This window comes from Phoxinus phoxinus (genome assembly GCF_949152265.1).
Source record: "Phoxinus phoxinus genome assembly, chromosome: 9".
Classification (NCBI taxonomy): Eukaryota; Metazoa; Chordata; class Actinopteri; order Cypriniformes; family Leuciscidae; genus Phoxinus; species Phoxinus phoxinus.
Genome location: NC_136884.1, coordinates 32,598,210 through 32,624,294, shown reverse-complemented (window position 1 = coordinate 32,624,294; position 26,085 = coordinate 32,598,210). Strand labels below are relative to the sequence as shown.

Here is a 26,085-nt window from a genome sequence, read left to right as displayed (position 1 = left end):
ATAGTCGCTTGCTGTCTGCTACCTCCAAAGTGAAATGATTGAACCTCTGTGTTCAGCTTACATCCATAATTCTCTGAGAAGTCAACATGCAGAACATCTTCACACCCTGTGATGTTTTGTTTAAGGTAGCGGAACTGCTCTGCCTGGTGCAGCCAGTTAAACTGATGTATCGCCAAGGACTCTAACTTCTGAGAGAAAAGCTCCATCAAGTCCTTGATGGTTCCACTATTGATCTGTTTCACCATGTTGCCAAACATTCTCTCTCCATTTGTGGAAGTTACCCTCTTCCACTGCTCCCAGGTGACTTCTGAGCTGCTCTCTGTCTCAGGAAATTCTACCTCCTCAAAGCAGCACTTGCCACAAACACGGTCCATACAGTCCTTATTTTTTGGATCACACACTATCATACACAGTAAAAAACGCAGTGTCAAATTAACACTTAAAGTGTTAATTTTAACACTACTCCGGATCATATATGGTCCCAATCTATCTAGAGTAAAAAATACACCGTTTGTAGTGTTGAATTTACAGTGTTAATATAGCACCTTACAGTGTAGAAAAATTACACTTCGAGTGTAAAGTGTTACACTTAAATTGTTGTTTAAGTTTTACACTTGGGGGTTTTAACACCCCTGGTGTTGATTTAATTCCATTGGATTTACACTATTGGATTACACTATAAGTGTTATTTATAAAGTTATCTGTTCAGTGCAAAAACTATTTACACTATTATATAGTGTTAATGTACAAGATAAAATCAAGAGTCTTCAGACAGATGTATAAATCCAAAGTTTATTTAACAAATAGGCAAAGTGGCTCCTTTATAACATATGCCAGATGTGTAAAGGTCAAATTATCACATTCATGAGGAGTTGCAAGAAAAAAAAAAAGTCAAGAAAAAACATAAAATCATGTTAATTTGCCTAGACATGAAGAAATATGACAGGTAGATTTGAACAAGATTGCAGAAAACTACTTGTCAACAGTTGTGTAGCATCCATGTATGCAGTTCCTCTTTGTCCCATTCAGCGAACAGGAAGTAGTATTTGAGTTTATTGCCATATCAGCATCACCGGCCGCGAGCAGGTATGCTGTGTGGTCTCGTCAATGCAGTCAAGGTGGTCTTGTATGCTGGTCCCTGCCAAAGACAAAAATAACACTCAAAGTCAGCTCTCCAATTGGCCGTCTTTATATTCGTTTTCCACAATACAATCAACACAAATGGCAATATTTTGAGGCAGACAATAGGCAGTGTGACAGAAATGTCCAAATGTACCTTTTTGGAGACGACAAGGTGTTGTTCAGCTTGATATGAGGACATCTTTCCAGGTCTCTTGCAGGAGACGAATTGATGCAAGATCGCTGCCCCATTCTAAATAACACGTGAAAACTTCAGCAAAATGCATTCATGCATGAACGTGTATAGATAATCTTATTCTGAACTATAGTCTAACCTGAATCATCAGTTTCATCATCTTGCACAGCAGATTCTGCAGTCAATCAGGTCCTTGAAGGTCTTGGGAGAAGCCTTTCCAGGAACTTAGCAGAGGTCTTCTAACCAAAAATCAAAACAAAAACAATCAAACAGTTACATAGCATAATGACAACCATCTCTCTCAGGAACAATTCTGTTCAGATGATTGTGTAGTCACAGAGTAGCACCGTTCACACCTGGCATTAACATTCATCTTGCACAAGCGAACAACTCGAAGTACAGGTGTAAACGCACCCAAGACGCATTGAGATTCGATTGTTCTGATGAGGTCTAGGCCACATTTTTTTATTAAAGGGATTGTTCACCCAAAAATTTTAATTCAGTAATTTACTGACCCTCATGTCGTACCAAACCCGCAAGACTTTCTTTAGTCTTTGAAACACAAATGAAGATATTTTTGATGAAATCTGACAGCTTTCTTTCCCTCCATTGACAGCTACACAACTACCACTTTGACGGTTCAAAAAGTTAACAAAGAGATCTTAAAACTAATCCATGAACCAAGCAGTTTAGTCCAAATTTTCTTTTTCTTCTGTTTATGTTGGTTGATTCATGTTTATATGTGAATAAAAGTCTAAATTCAATCTATTCATCACAAAGCAATCAAGTCTCTTCAGAAAATTTGGACTAAACGGCTCAATTCATATGGGTTCGTTTTATGATCTCTTTATGAACTTTTTGAAGTGTCAAAGTGGTAGTTGCGTGCAGTATTCTTGATATATTTATTTGAGTTTCGAAGATGAACAAAAGTCTTTTCGGGTTTGGAATGACATGAGGGTGAGAAATTACAACAATTTTACACTTGTGTGTCAACTAACCCTTTAACTTTTTGCAGTTTAATATCTTGAATTAACACAATGACATAGTGATTGATGTGTCATCATGAATTATGACAATCAAGATACATCAATCACCCAAGATACATGTACATTTCAGGTCTGAACAAAGGCATTGTGTGGTTGCCCAGTTAGGTTTAAATGTTTCATGTTAATTCGTCATGTATTAAAATTTGTACTGCACATAGAATAAAATATAATGACACTCACGATTCTGGATTCATCTTCAGCATTCTGTTGCTTTCGTATTCATTTCTGTTGCTTGGTTTCTGTAGCAATCTCATGAGAGGAGCTTCCTTCACTTGACACTGGAGGGTTCTGGGCCAAATCTATTGAAAAAGGATTTGAAAAAAATATGTCAGTTGATGCTAATATTTCCAAAATTCAGTAATGCAATACAATTTAAATTGGGGCTGTAAATAAGGTAAAAATAATTGTGATTACCCTTAATTTCGATTATGCTGAGAGATGTCTATAAAGCATGGGTGTAAAATTATTTATATTCAAAATATGCATTTAATCTGATTATTGAATACATTTATATAAGTTAAATGAGTAATAAGGCATCTTAAATTTAACTTTATTTTAATACGCATTTAGAATTTATTTTACCCATTATTAGGGGCCATGCCCGTAGGGCAAGGCACCTATTGTATCCGTTAGTTTTCTTATTAGGGGCCATGCCCGTAGGGCAAGGCACCTATTGTATCCGTTAGTTTTCTTATTATTAGGGGCCATGCCCGTAGGGCAAGGCACCTATTGTATCCGTTAGTTTTCTTATTATTATTATTATTCTTCCTCCTCTGTAAGTCTATGGCAGCCCTATGAACCGTACATAGGAAAATGATAAAATTTGGCACAGTTATAGATATGACCATGAATAGTAATTGGACCAAATTTGGAGTCTGTTGGACACACTCTATAGCGCCACCACCAGTTCAAAAATTCAACATTGAAATGGCTGTAACTTTTGAACCATTTGATCAACAAAAATGAGACATAGTACACCTGATTGCTCTCATCATACTGATCTGAACCAATATAATACATTAAGACCACGCCCATTACAGTAGCAGCCATTTTGAAAAGTACAGTAATCAGTCTGATCGCTACTACTCATTCAAAATTGATCCAAATTGGTCCACATTTTGCTCAAATGATCTTTGGACTGAGCTGCATAAAAGTACTGTGCCCGATTTTTTTTATTCGTCATTGTTCAAAAGTTATGACGTCACAAATTTAATGAGGTCGACCCAAAATTTGTTCAGAGGCTGTATCTCGGCCAAACTTTAATGCATTGAAATGAAAATTGGTATGCTTCATCGGAAGCTTGATCTGAGGGTCCATGCCAAAGTTGGAAACAGTGCCACCTACTGGTCATGAGATACGGAAAATGGCTATTTTGGCCAATAACTCGTCAACGGATTGTCAGAAAATTTTAAACTTGATGTCTATCGATTCCTTGGGTCATGCCGAATCTGTCGATATCAAATTTGCCATGGTGGGCGGTACCATGTGTCCGCCATTTTGAATTTTGTTATAATTTGCAATATCTTTTAAACTGTTTGAAATTTCTTCACCAAATTTGGTATGGATCATCATTAGCATGACCTGAAGGTACCTGATAAGTTTTATCACAGCGCCACCTAGTGTTCCAGAGATATAATGTTTTTTTGCAAAAACGCTTATAACTTTTGCAAACATTGCTTGAATTTGATTTCTTTATGCCATTATATTCCTTGGCTTATGCCGATTCCAAAGATGTCTCATTTGTCATTTTCCAACAATATGACTGGTCGCCATATTGGAACCAATGTAAAACAGTTATTTTGCTACTTCTCTTTCAAAGTTGGTTCAAAATTGTCCAAAATTTGCTCACATGATCTTTGGACAAAGCCGCACAGAAGTACTGTCCCCGATTTTTCATATTCATCTCTGTTCAAAAGTTATGATGTCACAAAGTTAACGAGGATGACCCTAAATTGGTTCAGAGGCTGTAACTTGTAAACAATTGAAGTGAAAATTATAAAATTGGTGTCTATCGACTCCTTGCATCATGACGAATCCGTGGATATATAATTTGTACCATGTACCACATCATAAGTAATTAGCTACATTAGCATTAAGCTAGCTTAGCATGCTAATCTTGTTAACTTGCTTTCGTGTGCTCATTCTTACACTGAAACCTCTCTGCAGCTTCCTAAACCAGCATCCTCCGAGTGGCGCAAGCTGCTAAACCATGTGCTATGTATCCCAAACCATTCTGGTCGTGGGTACAAATCCCTCTTGGGGTGACTTTGTCAAATTGTATATTATGTGATGTCTATTCCTGTGTTGTTCTAATCTTTTGCTCTTATGGCTCCGCACTGCTCTAGGTGATTAAATTGTTACTGTGCTGCTGTGCTTGCAGTACTTGCTGTGCTGCTGTACATGATGTGCTGGCTGTGCTATGTGTGCGCCATGCTTGGTCTGCTTGCTCTGGCATGGCCCCGTGTTGCTGCCTGCAGCTATATTTAGGGGCCATGCCCGTAGGGCAAGGCACCTATTGTATCCGTAAGTTTTCTTATTATTATTATTATTATTATTCTTCCTCCTCTGTAAGTCTATGGCAGCCCTATGAACCGTACATAGGAAAATGATGAAATTTGGCACAGTTATAGATATGACCATGAATAGTAATTGGACCAAATTTGGAGTCTGTTGGACACACTCTATAGCGCCACCACCAGTTCAAAAATTTAACATTGAAATGGCTGTAACTTTTGAACCATTTGATCCACAAAAATGAGACATAGTACACCTGATTGCTCTCATCATACTGATCTGAACCAATATAATACATTAAGACCACGCCCATTACAGTAGCAGCCATTTTGAAAAGTACAGTAATCAGTCTGATCGCTACTACTCATTCAAAATTGATCCAAATTGGTCCACATTTTGCTCAAATGATCTTTGGACTGAGTTGCATAAAAGTACTGTGCCCGATTTTTTTTATACGTCATTGTTCAAAAGTTATGACGTCACAAAGTTAATGAGGTCGACCCAAAATTGGTTCAGAGGCTGTATCTCGGCCAAACTTTAATGCATTGAAATGAAAATTGGTATGCTTCATCGGAAGCTTGATCTGAGGGTCCATGCCAAAGTTGGAAACAGTGCCACCTACTGGTCATGAGATACGGGAAATGGCTATTTTGGCCAATAACTCGTCAACGGATTGTCAGAAAATTTTAAACTTGATGTCTATCGATTCCTTGGGTCATGTTGAATCTGTCGATATCAAATTTGCCATGGTGGGCGGTACCTTGTGTCCGCCATTTTGAATTTTGTTATAATTTGCAATATCTTTTAAACTGTTTGAAATTTCTTCATCAAATTTGGTATGGATCATCATTAGCATGACCTGAAGGTACCTGATAAGTTTTATCACAGCGCCACCTAGTGTTCCAGAGATATAATGTTTTTTTGCAAAAACGCTTATAACTTTTGCAAACATTGCTTGAATTTGATTTCTTTATGCCATTATATTCCTTGGCTTATGCCGATTCCAACGATGTCTCATTTGTCATTTTCCAACAATATGACTGGTCGCCATATTGGAACCAATGTAAAACAGTTATTTTGCTACTTCTCTTTCAAAATTGGTTCAAAATTGTCCAAAATTTGCTCACATGATCTTTGGACAAAGCCGCACAGAAGTACTGTCCCCGATTTTTCATATTCATCTCTGTTCAAAAGTTATGGTGTCACAAAGTTAACAAGGATGACCCTAAATTGGTTCAGAGGCTGTAACTTGTAAACATTTGAAGTGAAAATTATAAAATTGGTGTCTATCGACTCCTTTTATCATGACGAATCCGTGGATATATAATTTGTACCATGTACCACATCATAAGTAATTAGCTACATTAGCATTAAGCTAGCTTAGCATGCTAACCTTGTTAACTTGCTTTTGTGTGCTCATTCTTACACTGAAACATCTCTGCAGCTTCCTAAACCAGCATCCTCTGAGTGGCGCAAGTTGTTAAACCATGTGCTGTGAATCCAGAACCATTCTGGTCGTGGGTACAAATCCCTCTTGGGGTGACTTTGTCAAATTGTATATTATGTGATGTCTATTCCTGTGTTGTTCTAATCTTTTGCTCTTATGGCTCCGCACTGCTCTTTGTGCTTAAATGCTTGCTGCACTGCTGTGCTTACAGTACTTGCTGTGCTCTATGTACATTAACATGTTCATAACATTTAAGATGTTTTGCTCTTATGGCTCCGCACTGCTCTTGGTGCATAAATGATTGCTGCACTGCTGTGCTGACAGTACTTGCTGTGCTCTATGTACATTAACATGTTCATAACATTTAAGATGTTTTGCTCTTATGGCTCCGCACTGCTCTTGGTGCATAAATGATTGCTGCACTGCTGTGCTGACAGTACTTGCTGTGCTCTATGTACATTAACATGTTCATAACATTTAAGATCTTTTGCTCTTATGGCTCTGCACTGCTCTTGGTGCATAAATGATTGCTGTGCTTACAGTACTTGCTGTGCTCTATGTACATTAACATGTTCATAACATTTAAGATGTTTTGCTCTTATGGCTCCGCACTGCTCTAGGTGATTAAATTGTTACTGTGCTGCTGTGCTTGCAGTACTTGCTGTGCTGCTGTACATGATGTGCTGGCTGTGCTATATGTGCGCCATGCTTGGTCTGCTTGCTCTGGCATGGCCCCGTGTTGCTGCCTGCAGCTATATTTATTATTATTATTATTCTTCCTCCTCTGTAAGTCTATGGCAGCCCTATGAACCGTACATAGGAAAATGATGAAATTTGGCACAGTTATAGATATGACCATGAATAGTAATTGGACCAAATTTGGAGTCTGTTGGACACACTCTATAGCGCCACCACCAGTTCAAAAATTCAACATTGAAATGGCTTTAACTTTTGAACCATTTGATCCACAAAAATGAGACATAGTACACCTGATTGCTCTCATCATACTGATCTGAACCAATATAATACATTAAGACCACGCCCATTACAGTAGCAGCCATTTTGAAAAGTACAGTAATCAGTCTGATCGCTACTACTCATTCAAAATTTATCCAAATTGGTCCACATTTTGCTCAAATGATCTTTGGACTGAGCTGCATAAAAGTACTGTGCCCGAATTTTTTTATTCGTCATTGTTCAAAAGTTATGATGTCACAAAGTTAATGAGGTCGACCCAAAATTGGTTCAGAGGCTGTATCTCGGCCAAACTTTAATGCATTGAAATGAAAATTGGTATGCTTCATCGGAAGCTTGATCTGAGGGTCCATGCCAAAGTTGGAAACAGTGCCACCTACTGGTCATGAGATATGGAAAATGGCTATTTTGGCCAATAACTCGAGAACGGATTGTCAGAAAATTATAAACTTGATGTCAATCGATTCCTTGGACCATGCCGAATCTGTCGATATAGATTTTGCCATGGTGGGCGGTACCATGTGTCCGCCATTTTTAATTTTGTCGTAATTTGCAATATCTTTTAAACCATTTGAAATTTTTTCACCAAATTTGGTATGGATCATCATTAGCATGACCTGAAGGTACCTGATAAGTTTTATCACAGCGCCCCCTAGTGTTCCAGTGATATAATGTTTTTTTGCAAAAACGCTTATAACTTTTGCAAACATTGCTTGAAATTTGATTTCTTTATGCCATTATATTCCTTGGCTTATGCCGATTCCAACGATGTCTCATTTGTCATTTTCCAACAATGTGACTGGCCGCCATATTGGAACCAATGTAAAACAGTTATTTTGCTACTTCTCTTTCAAAATTGGTTCAAAATTGTCCAAAATTTGCTCACATGATCTTTGGACAAAGCCGCACAGAAGTACTGTCCCCGATTTTTCATATTCATCTCTGTTCAAAAGTTATGGTGTCACAAAGTTAACGAGGATGACCCTAAATTGGTTCAGAGGCTGTAACTTGTAAACATTTGAAGTGAAAATTATAAAATTGGTGTCTATCGACTCCTTGCATCATGACGAATCCGTGGATATATAATTTATACCATGTACCACATCATAAGTAATTAGCTACATTAGCATTAAGCTAGCTTAGCATGCTAACCTTGTTAACTTGCTTTCGTGTGCTCATTCTTACACTGAAACCTCTCTGCAGCTTCCTAAACCAGCATCCTCTGAGTGGCGCAAGTTGTTAAACCATGTGCTGTGAATCCAGAACCATTCTGGTCGTGGGTTCGAATCCTGCTTGGGATGACTATGTTAAATTGTGTATTATGTTGTGTCTTTTCCTGTATTGTTCTAATCTTTTGCTCTTATGGCTCCGCACTGCTCTTGGTGCTTAAATGCTTGCTGCACTGCTGTGCTTACAGTACTTACTGTGCTCTATGTACATTAACATGTTCATAACATTTAAGATGTTTTGCTCTTATGGCTCCGCACTGCTCTTGGTGCATAAATGATTGCTGCACTGCTGTGCTTACAGTACTTACTGTGCTCTATGTACATTAACATGTTCATAACATTTAAGATGTTTTGCTCTTATGGCTCCGCACTGCTCTAGGTGATTAAATTGTTACTGTGCTGCTGTGCTTGCAGTACTTGCTGTGCTGCTGTACATGATGTGCTGGCTGTGCTATGTGTGCGCCATGCTTGGTCTGCTTGCTCTGGCATGGCCCCGTGTTGCTGCCTGCAGCTATATTTATTAGGGGCCATGCCCGTAGGGCAAGGCACCTATTGTATCCGTTAGTTTTATTATTATTATTATTATTATTATTCTTCCGCAAATGGTAGTCTATGGCAGCCCTATGAACCACATGTAGGAAAATGATGAAATTTGGCACACTTGTAGTGATGCTAATGAATAGTAATTGGACCAATGTTTGACCCTCTAGGACCAACTCTATAGCGCCACCACCAGTTCAAAAATTCAACATTGAAATGGCTGTAACTTTTGAACCATTTGATCCACAAAAATGAGACATAGTACACCTGATTGCTCTCATCATACTGATCTGAACCAATATAATACATTAAGACCACGCCCATTACAGTAGCAGCCATTTTGAAAAGTACAGTAATCAGTCTGATCGCTACTACTCATTCAAAATTGATTTAAATTGGTCCACATTTTGCTCAAATGATCTTTGGACTGAGTTGCATAAAAGTACTGTGCCCGATTTTTTTTATACGTCATTGTTCAAAAGTTATGACGTCACAAAGTTAATGAGGTCGACCCAAAATTGGTTCAGAGGCTGTATCTCGGCCAAACTTTAATGCATTGAAATGAAAATTGGTATGCTTCATCGGAAGCTTGATCTGAGGGTCCATGCCAAAGTTGGAAACAGTGCCACCTACTGGTCATGAGATACGGAAAATGGCTATTTTGGCCAATAACTCGTCAACGGATTGTCAAAAAATTATAAACTTGATGTCTATCGATTCCTTGGGTCATGCCGAATCTGTCGATATCAAATTTGCCATGGTGGGCGGTACCATGTGTCCGCCATTTTGAATTTTGTTATAATTTGCAATATCTTTTAAACTGTTTGAAATTTCTTCACCAAATTTGGTATGGATCATCATTAGCATGACCTGAAGGTACCTGATAAGTTTTATCACAGCGCCACCTAGTGTTCCAGAGATATAATGTTTTTTTGTAAAAACGCTTATAACTTTTGCAAACATTGCTTGAATTTGATTTCTTTATGCCATTATATTCCTTGGCTTATGCCGATTCCAAAGATGTCTCATTTGTCATTTTCCAACAATATGACTGGTCGCCATATTGGAACCAATGTAAAACAGTTATTTTGCTACTTCTCTTTCAAAGTTGGTTCAAAATGGTCCAAAATTTGCTCACATGATCTTTGGATAAAGCCGCACAGAAGTACTGTCCCCGATTTTTCATATTCATCTCTGTTCAAAAGTTATGGTGTCACAAAGTTAACAAGGATGACCCTAAATTGGTTCAGAGGCTGTAACTTGTAAACATTTGAAGTGAAAATTATAAAATTGGTGTCTATCGACTCCTTGCATCATGACGAATCCGTGGATATATAATTTGTACCATGTACCACATCATAAGTAATTAGCTACATTAGCATTAAGCTAGCTTAGCATGCTAACCTTGTTAACTTGCTTTTGTGTGCTCATTCTTACACTGAAACATCTCTGCAGCTTCCTAAACCAGCATCCTCTGAGTGGCGCAAGTTGTTAAACCATGTGCTGTGAATCCAGAACCATTCTGGTCGTGGGTTCGAATCCTGCTTGGGATGACTATGTTAAATTGTGTATTATGTTGTGTCTTTTCCTGTATTGTTCTAATCTTTTGCTCTTATGGCTCCGCACTGCTCTTGGTGCTTAAATGCTTGCTGCACTGCTGTGCTTACAGTACTTACTGTGCTCTATGTACATTAACATGTTCATAACATTCAAGATGTTTTGCTCTTATGGCTCCGCACTGCTCTTGGTGCATAAATGATTGCTGCACTGCTGTGCTTACAGTACTTACTGTGCTCTATGTACATTAACATGTTCATAACATTTAAGATGTTTTGCTCTTATGGCTCCGCACTGCTCTAGGTGATTAAATTGTTACTGTGCTGCTGTGCTTGCAGTACTTGCTGTGCTGCTGTACATGATGTGCTGGCTGTGCTATATGTGCGCCATGCTCGGTCTGCTTGCTCTGGCATGGCCCCGTGTTGCTGCCTGCAGCTATATTTAGGGGCCAAGCACTGAAAGTGCGGAGGCACCTATTGTTTTCGTTCCGGTTCTTATTATTAGGGGCCAAGCACTGAAAGTGCGGAGGCACCTATTGTTTTCGTTCCGGTTCTTATTATTATTATTATTAGGGGCCAAGCACTGAAGGTGCGGGCACCTATTGTATCTGTTCCCGTACCAAAAATAATTCTTCTTCTTCTTCCGCTCTGGGAGTCTATGGCAGCCCATAGAACCGATCGCGGGAAAGTTGTAATGGTTTGACATTCGGATAGAGGACAGTCCCAACATTAAATACACCAATTTTGGTGTGTCTAAGTCATTCCCTCTAGCGCCACCAACTGTCCAAAGTTTCACTCATGTTTATTCTAATAACTTTTGAACCACAAGGGCTAGAAACAAAATTATTTTTTCCTCTGATTCCTGACCTCGTGACGATTCGATTGCACCCAATGACGTCATTTTGCGCCATGAAAAGTTTTCCGCCATTTTGAATTTTCAGAAAAAGCTACTTTTTCGAACTCCTCCTAGGCCGTTGCTCCAATTTCCATGAAAATTTAATCAGATCATCTACAGACCATGCCGACAAAAAGTTATGGAATTCAAGTTGATTCGCTTAGCAATTTTCGAAAAAACCCACAAACAAATTTTATGTAGCGCTTGCGAAAACAGACGTAAGGCTGTATCTCCGCAACGCTTAATCGTATTCAAACCAAACTTCCTACATGTCATCACAAGCGTGACCTGAGGCTACATGCTCCGTTTCGGCGCAGCGCCACCTACTGGTCCGGAGATATGAAAAAAGGCTATTTTTGCTTATAACTTCTGAACGGTTTGTCCAAAAATCATAAAAGTGGTCTCGATAGATTCAGGGCGTCATTTTGAGTTGACTGATATCCAATTTGTCCATATCGGCCATTTTGGCTGTCGGCCATTTTGAATTATGTGCTAAAATGCTGTATTTTATGAATGCATGAACGTATCGTTACGAAACTCAGTATGGGTCATCAGTACAACGCCCTAAAGGTACTCAAAAGATTATGAGACAGCGCCACCTTTTGGTCAAAAGTTATAATGAAATTTCCAAAAATGCTAATAACTTTTGAATAAATTTGCCTATAGTAATGACACTGATCTCAATAGATTCCTTGGGTTATGCTGAAAACATAGATACCAATTTTGGTGTAGTCAGTCAAACTTCCTGTCCGCCATCTTTATTTTCTTTTAAAACCTACTTTTTCGAACTCCTCCTAGACCGAACGTCCGATTTTCACCAAAATCGGATCGTGTCATCTCCAGACGGTGCCGAGTAAAAGTTATGGATTTCGTGTCGATAGACGAAACCGTTTTTGTATACCGCAGTGGCAAAATTGAGGCATGATGCCAAAATGACTATTCAGGCTTTATATATGCAATGCCTCGACATATTGACACCAAACTTTGTATGTGTCATTGTCACTTCACTCTGACCACATCACATCAGTTTCGTAACTGCGCCACCTATTGGTCGAAGGTGATAATCATATTTTTAGTTATTGTATGTGATTTTTCAACCATTTTGCCAAAATTCATCTTTAAATGTCTTCAATTGATCCTTGCTGCAGTTGGTCTCACACTCCCAGCCACTTTGGCATGTCTTGTCGTCTTGCTTGCGCTTGGCCCCGTAATGGCTGCTTGTTAGGGGCCAAGCACTGAAAGTGCGGAGGCACCTATTGTTTTTGTTGGCGTTCTTATTATTATTAGGGGCCAAGCACTGAAGGTGCGGGCACCTATTGTATCTGTTCCCGTTCTTATTCTTCTTCTTTTTCTTTTTCTTTTTTTTCTTTTTTTTCTTCCGACTGGGCGTCTATGGCAGCCTATAGAACCGTTTGCGGGAAACTTATACAAATTGGCACAGTGATAGAGGACAGCCTGAACTATCACCATAGCAAATTTGGAGTCTCCAACTCATTCCCTCTAGCGCCACCAGCTGTCCAAAGTTTCACTCATGTTTATGCTAATAACTTTTGAACCACAAGGGCTAGAAACAAAATTCTTTTTTCCTCTGATTCCTGAGCACATGACGATTCGACTGCACCCTATGACGTCATTTTCCGTCATAATAGTTTTCCCGCCATTTTGAATTTTCCGAAAAACCTACTTTTTCGAACTCCTCCTAGGCCGTTGCTCCGAATTTCACGAAAAATGAACCAGATCATCTCCAGACCTTGACGACCAAAAGTTATGGAATTCAAGTTGATTCGAATTACCGTTCTCGAATACCGCGCAAATAAATTTTACGTAGCGCTTGCGAAAACAGACGTAAGGCCGTATCTCCACAACGCTTTATCGGATTCAGACCAAATTTGGTACATGTCATCACAAGCATGACTTGAGGCTACATGCTGCGTTTCGGCACAGCGCCACCTACTGGTCCGGAGATATGAAGAATTTATGTTTTTGCTTATAACTTCTGAACGGTTTGTCCAAAAATCACAAAAGTGGTCTCGTTAGATTCAGGGCGTCGTGCTGAGTTGACTGATATCCAATTTTCCCATATCGGCCATTTTGGCTGTCGGCCATTTTGAATTATGTGCTAAAATGCTGTATTTTATGAACGCATGAACGTATCGTTACGAAACTCAGTATGGGTCATCAGTACAACGCCCTAAAGGTACTCAAAAATTTATGAGACACCGCCACCTTTTGGTCAAAAGTTATAATGAAATTTCCAAAAATGCTAATAACTTTTGAATAAATTTGCCTATAGTAATGACATTGATCTCAATAGATTCCTTGGGTTATGCTGAAAACATAGATACCAATTTTGCCATAGTCAGCCAAAGTTCCTGTCCGCCATCTTTATTTTCTTTTAAAACCTACTTTTTCGAACTCCTCCTAGACCGAAGGTCCGATTTTCACCAAAATCGGATCGTGTCATCTCCAGACCGTGCCGAGTAAAAGTTATGGATTTCGTGTCGATAGACGAAACCGTTTTCGTATACCGCAGTGGCAAAGTTGAGGCATGATGCCAAAATGACTATTCAGGCTTTATATCTGCAATGCCTTGACATATTGACACCAAACTTTGTAAGTGTCATTGTCACTTCACTCTGACCACATCACATCAGTTTCGTAACTGCGCCACCTATTGGTCGAAAGTGATAATCATATTTTTAGTTAATGTATGTGATTTTTCAACCATTTTGCCAAAATTCATCTTTAAATGTCTTCAATTGCTCCTTGCTGCAGTTGGTCTCTCACTTCCAGCCACTTTGGCATGTCTTGTCGTCTTGCTTGCGCTTGGCCCCGGTGATTGCTGCTTGCAGCTATATTTATTCTTCCGTTTCTTCTTCTTCTTCCGCCATTGAAGTCTATGGCAGCCCTATGAACCGCTTGCGGGAAAGTTGATTTTATTTGACATTCTGATAGAGGACAGTCCCAACATTAAATACACCAATTTTGGTGTCTCCAACTCATTCCCTCTAGCGCCACCAACAGTCCAAAGTTTCACTCATGTCTATGCTGATAACTTTTGAACCGTAAGGGCTAGAATCAAAATTCTTTTTTCCTCTGATTCCTGAGCTCACGACGATTCGATTGCACCCTATGACGTCATTTTCCGTCATAATAGTTTTCCCGCCATTTTGAATTTTCCAAAAAACCTACTTTTTCGAACTCCTCCTAGGCCGTTGCTCCGAATTTCACGAAAATTGAACCAGATCAACTCCAGACCATGACGACAAAAAGTTATGGAATTCAAGTTGATTCGAATTACCGTTCTCGAATACCGCGCAAATAAATTTTACGTAGCGCTTGCAAAAACAGACGTAAGGCCGTATCTCCACAACGCTTTATCGGATTCAGACCAAATTTGGTACATGTCATCACAAGCATGACCTGAGGCTACAAGCTGCGTTTCGGCGCAGCGCCATCTACTGGTCCGGAGATATGAAGAATTTATATTTTTGCTTATAACTTCTGAACGGTTTGTCCAAAAATCACAAAAGTGGTCTCGTTAGATTCAGGGCATCGTGCTGAGTCGACTGATATCCAATTTTCCCATATCGGCCATTTTGGCTGTCGGCCATTTTGAATTATGTGCTAAAATGCTGTATTTTATGAACGCATGAACGTATCGTTACGAAACTCAGTATGGGTCATCAGTACAACGCCCTAAAAGTACTCAAAAATTTATGAGACAGCGCCACCTTTTGGTCAAAAGTTATAATGAAATTTCCAAAAATGCTAATAACTTTTGAATAAATTTGCCTATAGTAATGACACTGATCTCAATAGATTCCTTGGGTTATGCTGAAAACATAGATACCAATTTTGCCATAGTCAATCAAAGTTCCTGTCCGCCATCTTTATTTTCTTTTAAAACCTACTTTTTCGAACTCCTCCTAGACCGAACGTCCGATTTTCACCAAAATCGGATCGTGTCATCTCCAGACCGTGCCGAGTAAAAGTTATGGATTTCGTGTCGATAGACAAAACCGTTTTCGTATACCGCAGTGGCAAAGTTGAGGCATGATGCCAAAATGACTATTCAGGCTTTATATCTGCAATGCCTTGACATATTGACACCAAACTTTGTATGTGTCATTGTCACTTCACTCTGACCACATCACATCAGTTTCGTAACTGCGCCACCTATTGGTCGAAAGTGATAATCATATTTTTAGTTATTGTATGTGATTTTTCAACCATTTTGCCAAAATTCATCTTCAAATGTCTTTAATTGCTCCTTGCTGCAGTGGGTCTCACACTCCCAGCCACTTTGGCATGTCTTGTCGTCTTGCTTGCGCTTGGCCCCGGTGATTGCTGCTTGCAGCTATATTTATTATTATTATTCTGCTTCTTCCGACTGGGCGTCTATGGCAGCCCATAGAAGCGTATGCGGGAAAGTTGTTCCGGTTTGACATTCTGATAGAGGACATTCCCAACAGTAATTGCACCAATTTTGGTGTCTCTAACTCATTCCCTCTAGCGCCACCACCTGTCCAAAGTTTCACTTATATTATGCTAATAACTTTTAAACCGTAAGGCCTATCAACAAAATTCTTTTTTCCTCTGATTCCTGAGCTCACGACGATTCGACTGGACCCTATGACGTCATTTTCCGTCATAAAAATATGGCCGCCATTTTGAATTGTCCAAAAAACCTTCTTTTGCAAACTCGTCCTAGACGGTTTGTCCGATTTGCACCAAAATTGCACCAGATCATCTTCAGGCTGTGGGGACAAAAAGTTATGGAATTCAAGTTGATTCGTCAAACCGTTTTCGATAAACGCGCAAACAAATTTTACGTAGCGCTTGCGAAAACAGACATAAGGCTGTATCTCCGCATCGCTTAATCGTATTCAAACCAAACTTCCTACATGTCATCACAAGCATGACTTGAGGCTACATGCTGCGTTTCGGCGCAGCGCCACCTACTGGTCTGGAGATATGAAAAAAGGCTATTTTTGCTTATAACTTCTGAACGGTTTGTCCAAAAATCACAAAAGTGGTCTCGTTAGATTCAGGGCGTCATGTTGAGTTGACTGATATCCAATTTTTCCATATCGGCCATTTTGGCTGTCGGCCATTTTGAATTATGTGCTAAAATGCTGTATTTTATGAACGCATGAACGTATCGTTACGAAACTCAGTATGGGTCATCAGTACAAAGCCCTAAAGGTACTCAAAAGATTATGAGACAGCGCCACCTTTTGGTCAAAAGTTATAATGAAATTTCCAAAAATGCTAATAACTTTTGAATAAATTTGCCTATAGTAATGACACTGATCTCAATAGATTCCTTGGGTTATGCTGAAATCATAGATACCAATTTTGCCATAGTCAGCCAAACTTCCTGTCCGCCATCTTTATTTTCTTTTAAAACCTACTTTTTCGAACTCCTCCTAGACCGAACGTCCGATTTTCACCAAAATCGGATCGTGTCATCTCCAGACCGTGCCGAGTAAAAGTTATGGATTTCGTGTCGATAGACAAAACCGTTTTTGTATACCGCAGTGGCAAAGTTGAGGCATGATGCCAAAATGACTATTCAGGCTTTATATCTGCAATGCCTTGACAGATTGACACCAAACTTTGTATGTGTCATTGTCACTTCACTCTGACATTATCACATCAGTTTCGTAACTGCGCCACCTATTGGTCGAAAGTGATAATCATATTTTTAGTTAATGTATCAACCATTGTGCCAAAATTCATCTTTAAATGTCTTCAATTGCTCCTTGCTGCAGTGGGTCTCACACTCCCAGCCACTTTGGCATGTCTTGTCGTCTTGCTTGCGCTTGGCCCCGGTGATTGCTGCTTGCAGCTATATTTATTATTATTATTATTATTCTGCTTCTTCCGACTGGGCGTCTATGGCAGCCCATAGAAGCGTATGCGGGAAAGTTGTTCCGGTTTGACATTCTGATAGAGGACATTCCCAACAGTAATTGCACCAATTTTGGTGTCTCTAACTCATTCCCTCTAGCGCCACCACCTGTCCAAAGTTTCACTTATATTATGCTAATAACTTTTAAACCGTAAGGCCTATCAACAAAATTCTTTTTTCCTCTGATTCCTGAGCTCACGACGATTCGACTGGACCCTATGACGTCATTTTCCGTCATAAAAATATGGCCGCCATTTTGAATTGTCCAAAAAACCTTCTTTTGCGAACTCGTCCTAGACGGTTTGTCCGATTTGCACCAAGATTGCACCAGATCATCTTCAGGCTGTGGGGACAAAAAGTTATGGAATTCAAGTTGATTCGTCAAACCGTTTTCGATAAACGCGCAAACAAATTTTACGTAGCGCTTGCGAAAACAGACATAAGGCTGTATCTCCGCATCGCTTAATCGTATTCAAACCAAACTTCCTACATGTCATCACAAGCATGACCTGAGGCTACATGCTGCGTTTCGGCGCAGCGCCACCTACTGGTCTGGAGATATGAAAAAAGGCTATTTTTACTTATAACTTCTGAACGGTTTGTCCAAAAATCACAAAAGTGGTCTCGATAGATTCAGGGCGTCATGTTGAGTTGACTGATATCCAATTTTTCCATATCGGCCATTTTGGCTGTCGGCCATTTTGAATTATGTGCTAAAATGCTGTATTTTATGAACGCATGAACGTATCGTTACGAAACTCAGTATGGGTCATCAGTACAAAGCCCTAAAGGTACTCAAAAGATTATGAGACAGCGCCACCTTTTGGTCAAAAGTTATAATGAAATTTCCAAAAATGCTAATAACTTTTGAATAAATTTGCCTATAGTAATGACACTGATCTCAATAGATTCCTTGGGTTATGCTGAAAACATAGATACCAATTTTGCCATAGTCAGCCAAACTTCCTGTCCGCCATCTTTATTTTCTTTTAAAACCTACTTTTTCGAACTCCTCCTAGACCGAACGTCCGATTTTCACCAAAATCGGATCGTGTCATCTCCAGACCGTGCCGAGTAAAAGTTATGGATTTCGTGTCGATAGACGAAACCGTTTTCGTATACCGCAGTGGCAAAATTGAGGCATGATGCCAAAATGACTATTCAGGCTTTATATCTGCAATGCCTTGACATATTGACACCAAACTTTGTATGTGTCATTGTCACTTCACTCTGACCACATCACATCAGTTTCGTAACTGCGCCACCTATTGGTCGAAAGTGATAATCATATTTTTAGTTATTGTATGTGATTTTTCAACCATTTTGCCCAAATTCATCTTCAAATGTCTTTAATTGCTCCTTGCTGCAGTGGGTCTCACACTCCCAGCCACTTTGGCATGTCTTGTCGTCTTGCTTGCGCTTGGCCCCGGTGATTGCTGCTTGCAGCTATATTTATTATTATTCTGCTTCTTCCGACTGGGCGTCTATGGCAGCCCATAGAAGCGTATGCGGGAAAGTTGTTCCGGTTTGACATTCTGATAGAGGACATTCCCAACAGTAATTGCACCAATTTTGGTGTCTCTAACTCATTCCCTCTAGCGCCACCACCTGTCCAAAGTTTCACTTATATTATGCTAATAACTTTTAAACCGTAAGGCCTATCAACAAAATTCTTTTTTCCTCTGATTTCTGAGCTCACGACGATTCGACTGGACCCTATGACGTCATTTTCCGTCATAAAAATATGGCCGCCATTTTGAATTGTCCAAAAAACCTTCTTTTGCGAACTCGTCCTAGACGGTTTGTCCGATTTGCACCAAAATTGCACCAGATCATCTTCAGGCTGTGGGGACAAAAAGTTATGGAATTCAAGTTGATTCGTCAAACCGTTTTCGATAAACGCGCAAACAAATTTTACGTAGCGCTTGCGAAAACAGACATAAGGCTGTATCTCCGCATCGCTTAATCGTATTCAAACCAAACTTCCTACATGTCATCACAAGCATGACCTGAGGCTACATGCTGCGTTTCGGCGCAGCGCCACCTACTGGTCTGGAGATATGAAAAAAGGCTATTTTTGCTTATAACTTCTGAACGGTTTGTCCAAAAATCACAAAAGTGGTCTCGATAGATTCAGGGCGTCATGTTGAGTTGACTGATATCCAATTTTTCCATATCGGCCATTTTGGCTGTCGGCCATTTTGAATTATGTGCTAAAATGCTGTATTTTATGAACGCATGAACGTATCGTTACGAAACTCAGTATGGGTCATCAGTACAAAGCCCTAAAGGTACTCAAAAGATTATGAGACAGCGCCACCTTTTGGTCAAAAGTTATAATGAAATTTCCAAAAATGCTAATAACTTTTGAATAAATTTGCCTATAGTAATGACACTGATCTCAATAGATTCCTTGGGTTATGCTGAAAACATAGATACCAATTTTGCCATAGTCAGTCAAACTTCCTTTCCGCCATCTTTATTTTCTTTTAAAACCTACTTTTTCAAACTCCTCCTAGACCGAACGTCCGATTTTCACCAAAATTGGATCGTGTCATCTCCAGACCGTGCCGAGTAAAAGTTATGGATTTCGTGTCGATAGACGAAACCGTTTTCGTATACCGCAGTGGCAAAGTTGAGGCATGATGCCAAAATGACTATTCAGGCTTTATATCTGCAATGCCTTGACATATTGACACCAAACTTTGTATGTGTCATTGTCACTTCACTCTGACCACATCACATCAGTTTCGTAACTGCGCCACCTATTGGTCGAAAGTGATAATCATATTTTTAGTTAATGTATCAACCATTGTGCCAAAATTCATCTTTAAATGTCTTCAATTGCTCCTTGCTGCAGTGGGTCTCACACTCCCAGCCACTTTGGCATGTCTTGTCGTCTTGCTTGCGCTTGGCCCCGGTGATTGCTGCTTGCAGCTATATTTATTATTATTATTCTTCCTCCTCTGTAAGTCTATGGCAGCCCTATGAACCGTACATAGGAAAATGATGAAATTTGGCACAGTTATAGATATGACCATGAATAGTAATTGGACCAAATTTGGAGTCTGTTGGACACACTCTATAGCGCCACCACCAGTTCAAAAATTCAACATTGAAATGGCTGTAACTTTTGAACCATTTGATCCACAAAAATGAGACATAGTACACCTGATTGCTCTCATCATACTGATCTGAACCAATATAATACATTAAGACCACGCCCATTACAGTAGCAGCCATTTTGAAAAGTACAGTAATCAGTCTGATCGCTACTACTCATTCAAAATTGATCCAAATTGGTCCACATTTTGCTCAAATGATCTTTGGACTGAGCTGCATAAAAGTACTGTGCCCGATTTTTTTTATACGTCATTGTTCATAAGTTATGACGTCACAAAGTTAATGAGGTCGACCCAAAATTGGTTCAGAGGCTGTATCTCGGCCAAACTTTAATGCATTGAAATGAAAATTGGTATGCTTCATCGGAAGCTTGATGTGAGGGTCCATGCCAAAGTTGGAAACAGTGCCACCTACTGGTCATGAGATACGGAAAATGGCTATTTTGGCCAATAACTCGTCAACGGATTGTCAGAAAATTTTAAACTTGATGTCTATCGATTCCTTGGGTCATGCCGAATCTGTCGATATCAAATTTGCCATGGTGGGCTGTACCATGTGTCCGCCATTTTGAATTTTGTTATAATTTGCAATATCTTTTAAACTGTTTGAAATTTCTTCACCAAATTTGGTATGGATCATCATTAGCATGACCTGAAGGTACCTGATAAGTTTTATCACAGCGCCACCTAGTGTTCCAGAGATATAATGTTTTTTTGCAAAAACGCTTATAACTTTTGCAAACATTGCTTGAATTTGATTTCTTTATGCCATTATATTCCTTGGCTTATGCCGATTCCAAAGATGTCTCATTTGTCATTTTCCAACAATATGACTGGTCGCCATATTGGAACCAATGTAAAACAGTTATTTTGCTACTTCTCTTTCAAAGTTGGTTCAAAATTGTCCAAAATTTGCTCACATGATCTTTGGACAAAGCCGCACAGAAGTACTGTCCCCGATTTTTCATATTCATCTCTGTTCAAAAGTTATGGTGTCACAAAATTAACAAGGATGACCCTAAATTGGTTCAGAGGCTGTAACTTGTAAACATTTGAAGTGAAAATTATAAAATTGGTGTCTATCGACTCCTTGCATCATGACGAATCCGTGGATATATAATTTGTACCATGTACCACATCATAAGTAATTAGCTACATTAGCATTAAGCTAGCTTAACATGCTAACCTTGTTAACTTGCTTTTGTGTGCTCATTCTTACACTGAAACATCTCTGCAGCTTCCTAAACCAGCATCCTCTGAGTGGCGCAAGTTGTTAAACCATGTGCTGTGAATCCAGAACCATTCTGGTCGTGGGTTCGAATCCTGCTTGGGATGACTATGTTAAATTGTGTATTATGTTGTGTCTTTTCCTGTATTGTTCTAATCTTTTGCTCTTATGGCTCCGCACTGCTCTTGGTGCTTAAATGCTTGCTGCACTGCTGTGCTTACAGTACTTACTGTGCTCTATGTACATTAACATGTTCATAACATTTAAGATGTTTTGCTCTTATGGCTCCGCACTGCTCTTGGTGCATAAATGATTGCTGCACTGCTGTGCTTACAGTACTTACTGTGCTCTATGTACATTAACATGTTCATAACATTTAAGATGTTTTGCTCTTATGGCTCCGCACTGCTCTAGGTGATTAAATTGTTACTGTGCTGCTGTGCTTGCAGTACTTGCTGTGCTGCTGTACATGATGTGCTGGCTGTGCTATGTGTGCGCCATGCTTGGTCTGCTTGCTCTGGCATGGCCCCGTGTTGCTGCCTGCAGCTATATTTATTATTATTATTATTCTTCCTCCTCTGTAAGTCTATGGCAGCCCTATGAACCGTACATAGGAAAATGATGAAATTTGGCACAGTTATAGATATGACCATGAATAGTAATTGGACCAAATTTGGAGTCTGTTGGACACACTCTATAGCGCCACCACCAGTTCAAAAATTCAACATTGAAATGGCTGTAACTTTTGAACCATTTGATCCACAAAAATGAGACATAGTACACCTGATTGCTCTCATCATACTGATCTGAACCAATATAATACATTAAGACCACGCCCATTACAGTAGCAGCCATTTTGAAAAGTACAGTAATCAGTCTGATCGCTACTACTCATTCAAAATTGATTTAAATTGGTCCACATTTTGCTCAAATGATCTTTGGACTGAGTTGCATAAAAGTACTGTGCCCGATTTTTTTTATACGTCATTGTTCAAAAGTTATGACGTCACAAAGTTAATGAGGTCGACCCAAAATTGGTTCAGAGGCTGTATCTCGGCCAAACTTAAATGCATTGAAATGAAAATTGGTATGCTTTATCGGAAGCTTGATCTGAGGGTCCATGCCAAAGTTGGAAACAGTGCCACCTACTGGTCATGAGATACGGAAAATGGCTATTTTGGCCAATAACTCGTCAACGGATTGTCAGAAAATTTTAAACTTGATGTCTATCGATTCCTTGGGTCATGCCGAATCTGTCGATATCAAATTTGCCATGGTGGGCGGTACCATGTGTCCGCCATTTTGAATTTTGTTATAATTTGCAATATCTTTTAAACTGTTTGAAATTTCTTCACCAAATTTGGTATGGATCATCATTAGCATGACCTGAAGGTACCTGATAAGTTTTATCACAGCGCCACCTAGTGTTCCAGAGATATAATGTTTTTTTGCAAAAACGCTTATAACTTTTGCAAACATTGCTTGAATTTGATTTCTTTATGCCATTATATTCCTTGGCTTATGCCGATTCCAAAGATGTCTCATTTGTCATTTTCCAACAATATGACTGGTCGCCATATTGGAACCAATGTAAAACAGTTATTTTGCTACTTCTCTTTCAAAGTTGGTTCAAAATTGTCCAAAATTTGCTCACATGATCTTTGGACAAAGCCGCACAGAAGTACTGTCCCCGATTTTTCATATTCATCTCAGTTCAAAAGTTATGGTGTCACAAAGTTAACAAGGATGACCCTAAATTGGTTGGTTCAGAGGCTGTAACTTGTAAACATTTGAAGTGAAAATTATAAAATTGGTGTCTATCGACTCCTTGCATCATGACGAATCCGTGGATATATAATTTGTACCATGTACCACATCATAAGTAATTAGCTACATTAGCATTAAGCTAGCTTAGCATGCTAACCTTGTTAACTTGCTTTTGTGTGCTCATTCTTACACTGAAACATCTCTGCAGCTTCCTAAACCAGCATCCTCTGAGTGGCGCAAGTTGTTAAACCATGTGCTGTGAATCCAGAACCATTCTGGTCGTGGGTTCGAATCCTGCTTGGGATGACTATGTTAAATTGTGTATTATGTGATGTCTATTCCTGTATTGTTCTAATCTTTTGCTCTTATGGCTCCGCACTGCTCTTTGTGCTTAAATGCTTGCTGCACTGCTGTGCTTAAAGTACTTGCTGTGCTTGATGTACATTGACATGTACATTAAATTTCAGATTTTTTTGCTCTTATGGCTCCGCACTGCTCTTGGTGCTTTAATGTTTGCTGCACTGCTGTGCTTACAGTACTTGCTGTGCTCTATGTACATTAACATGTTCATAACATTTAAGATGTTTTGCTCTTATGGCTCCGCACTGCTCTAGGTGATTAAATTGTTACTGTGCTGCTGTGCTTGCAGTACTTGCTGTGCTGCTGTACATGATGTGCTGGCTGTGCTATATGTGCGCCATGCTTGGTCTGCTTGCTCTGGCATGGCCCCGTGTTGCTGCCTGCAGCTATATTTTATTAATGGTATTTATAATGTGAACAGAACATACAGATTCATATTAATAAAATGCAGACAGATAAATAGTTAGGACATAATTTATCCCAAAATAACATGCAGTATGAATTGATAAAGACTGATTTCAAGCTAAAGTACCTGTATGCTCTGCCAGTGCATACGCAAATGTTACCTGTAAACTGAATTGGAAGACAGATGGATTTACAGATTAGCTTTAATGCACTTTCACAATGTTTGAAAAAAAAAAAAAACTTGATGGGAAGTTCGTATGTTTGTGTCTTGACGCAGATATGACGACATGATATTCAGTGATAAGAACAAACATACAGATATGTAATTCTCACTTAAACATAGGGCGAATAAAACGTTTTTAAACGCTCCCTCACCTCAGTCTAGCTACAAAAAAGTGCATTTGTTGTTTGCACTGCGCGCTAATTTACAAGATACTTAAACGAGCTGTTAATAATGCGCATGCGTCACAAAAACGGAACCGTTAACGCGTTCATGTATAACACAGCCACTTTTATACACACAAAACGAATATAAACTTACCATTTGAAGAATTCTCTCATCTGCGCAGAAAAAAGAAGCCCAAATGCAGCTGCTGTTTCAGACCTCCTCATCAACTTTAGTGCCAGGCTTGTCGTAAGACCGGTTGAGGCCTCGGCGCGACTGAGGGCGGGAAGGCTTTCTGTCAACAAACCAAAATGAAATGAGCTAAAAATATATTTGTAATACAAATATAATTTATAATACAAACGTATTTTAAACGTTAAATCACCTTCATCCAGGAAATCAAATCGTCATGAGAAACCTTCACATCCTTCTGTAACGTTAACTTCTCTGCATCTCATGAACTTGACGAGCTTCCTTAATCCTGACAAAAACGCGCAGTTTATCATTTCTAAATGTGTTCACCACCATATTTTACCAAAAATGTTAACAAGTGTATTTACTTTTTTATTTTAGAAAGAAAAAAGCAATTCAACCTACCGTCTCGGTCGCATGAAGATAAAATGGCGTCGTCGTCTTTCGAGACAGCAGTCATCGAGGGGCGGAGTCAATTACCATTCGGCGCTTCTTTTTTTTTTGCACTTTCAGTGTAAAAATAAAATTACACTTGTAACTACACTGAAGAGGAGTGTTTTTTTAACATTGTTGATTGTTAATTTAACTCTTTGGGAATTAATAACTTTTAACACTGCAATTTTTACACTGCCGATTTTACTGTGTAACCAGCAGCTCAGAAATGCTTTTTGTTTTCAACAGCCCTCTGCTGTAGAGCTTGTTGACCAGCAGGTGGACATTTTCGTGGTCCATGCATGCACATGTGTCCCGATCCTTGGCTTTTGGCTCAGTGACATAGAAGGGGCGTCTTCTAGCAAACTGCCTGTAAGATAGGTGGAGGCTCTTCTTCATTTCAGTACTGTACAGCCCATGGAGCTCTGTGAGTGGCTTTGTGAGAATTCTTCGCTGCTCTTTTATTTTGTTTTTTGTGATGGTATCTTTTTTCCCTGGTAAAAGTCGACTATTCTCATCTCTAGTCAGAAAACTAACAACAGCCAGCTTTCTCTCTTTTGCCAGTTTCTTCCCCCCTTTTGGCTTGAGCCTCTCACTGTGGCTTAACCGTTCTTTTGCCCTCGTCTCACCTTTTCTGGCCCTTTCCTTTTCTATTCTCATCTTTGCAAGTTGTTTCCTCAGATTTATGTTTAGCTTTCTTAATTCATGCTTCTCAGCCTGCAGTCGTTTACAACGTTTCTCAGCTTTCTATTCTCTATCT

General features: G+C 39.4%; 1 long non-coding RNA gene across 4 annotated transcripts; it reads right to left on the bottom strand.

Moving 5' to 3' along the window:
* Positions 1-748: 748 nt before the first annotated feature.
* On the bottom strand, positions 749-25,362 carry LOC307004729. Of its 4 annotated transcripts, none has more exons than XR_013799115.1 (7): positions 25,087-25,362; positions 24,858-24,996; positions 24,444-24,484; positions 2,542-2,660; positions 1,455-1,551; positions 1,277-1,372; positions 749-1,138 (listed from the first exon to the last, which is right to left on the bottom strand). It is a non-coding gene; the product is annotated as an uncharacterized lncRNA (long non-coding RNA). The 4 variants fall into 4 exon arrangements; XR_013799118.1 differs by having other exon boundaries at positions 751-1,138; positions 1,455-1,554; positions 24,858-24,992; positions 25,087-25,109; XR_013799116.1 differs by having other exon boundaries at positions 756-1,138; positions 1,455-1,554; positions 25,087-25,360.
* Between the last annotated feature and the right edge of the window lie 723 nt (positions 25,363-26,085).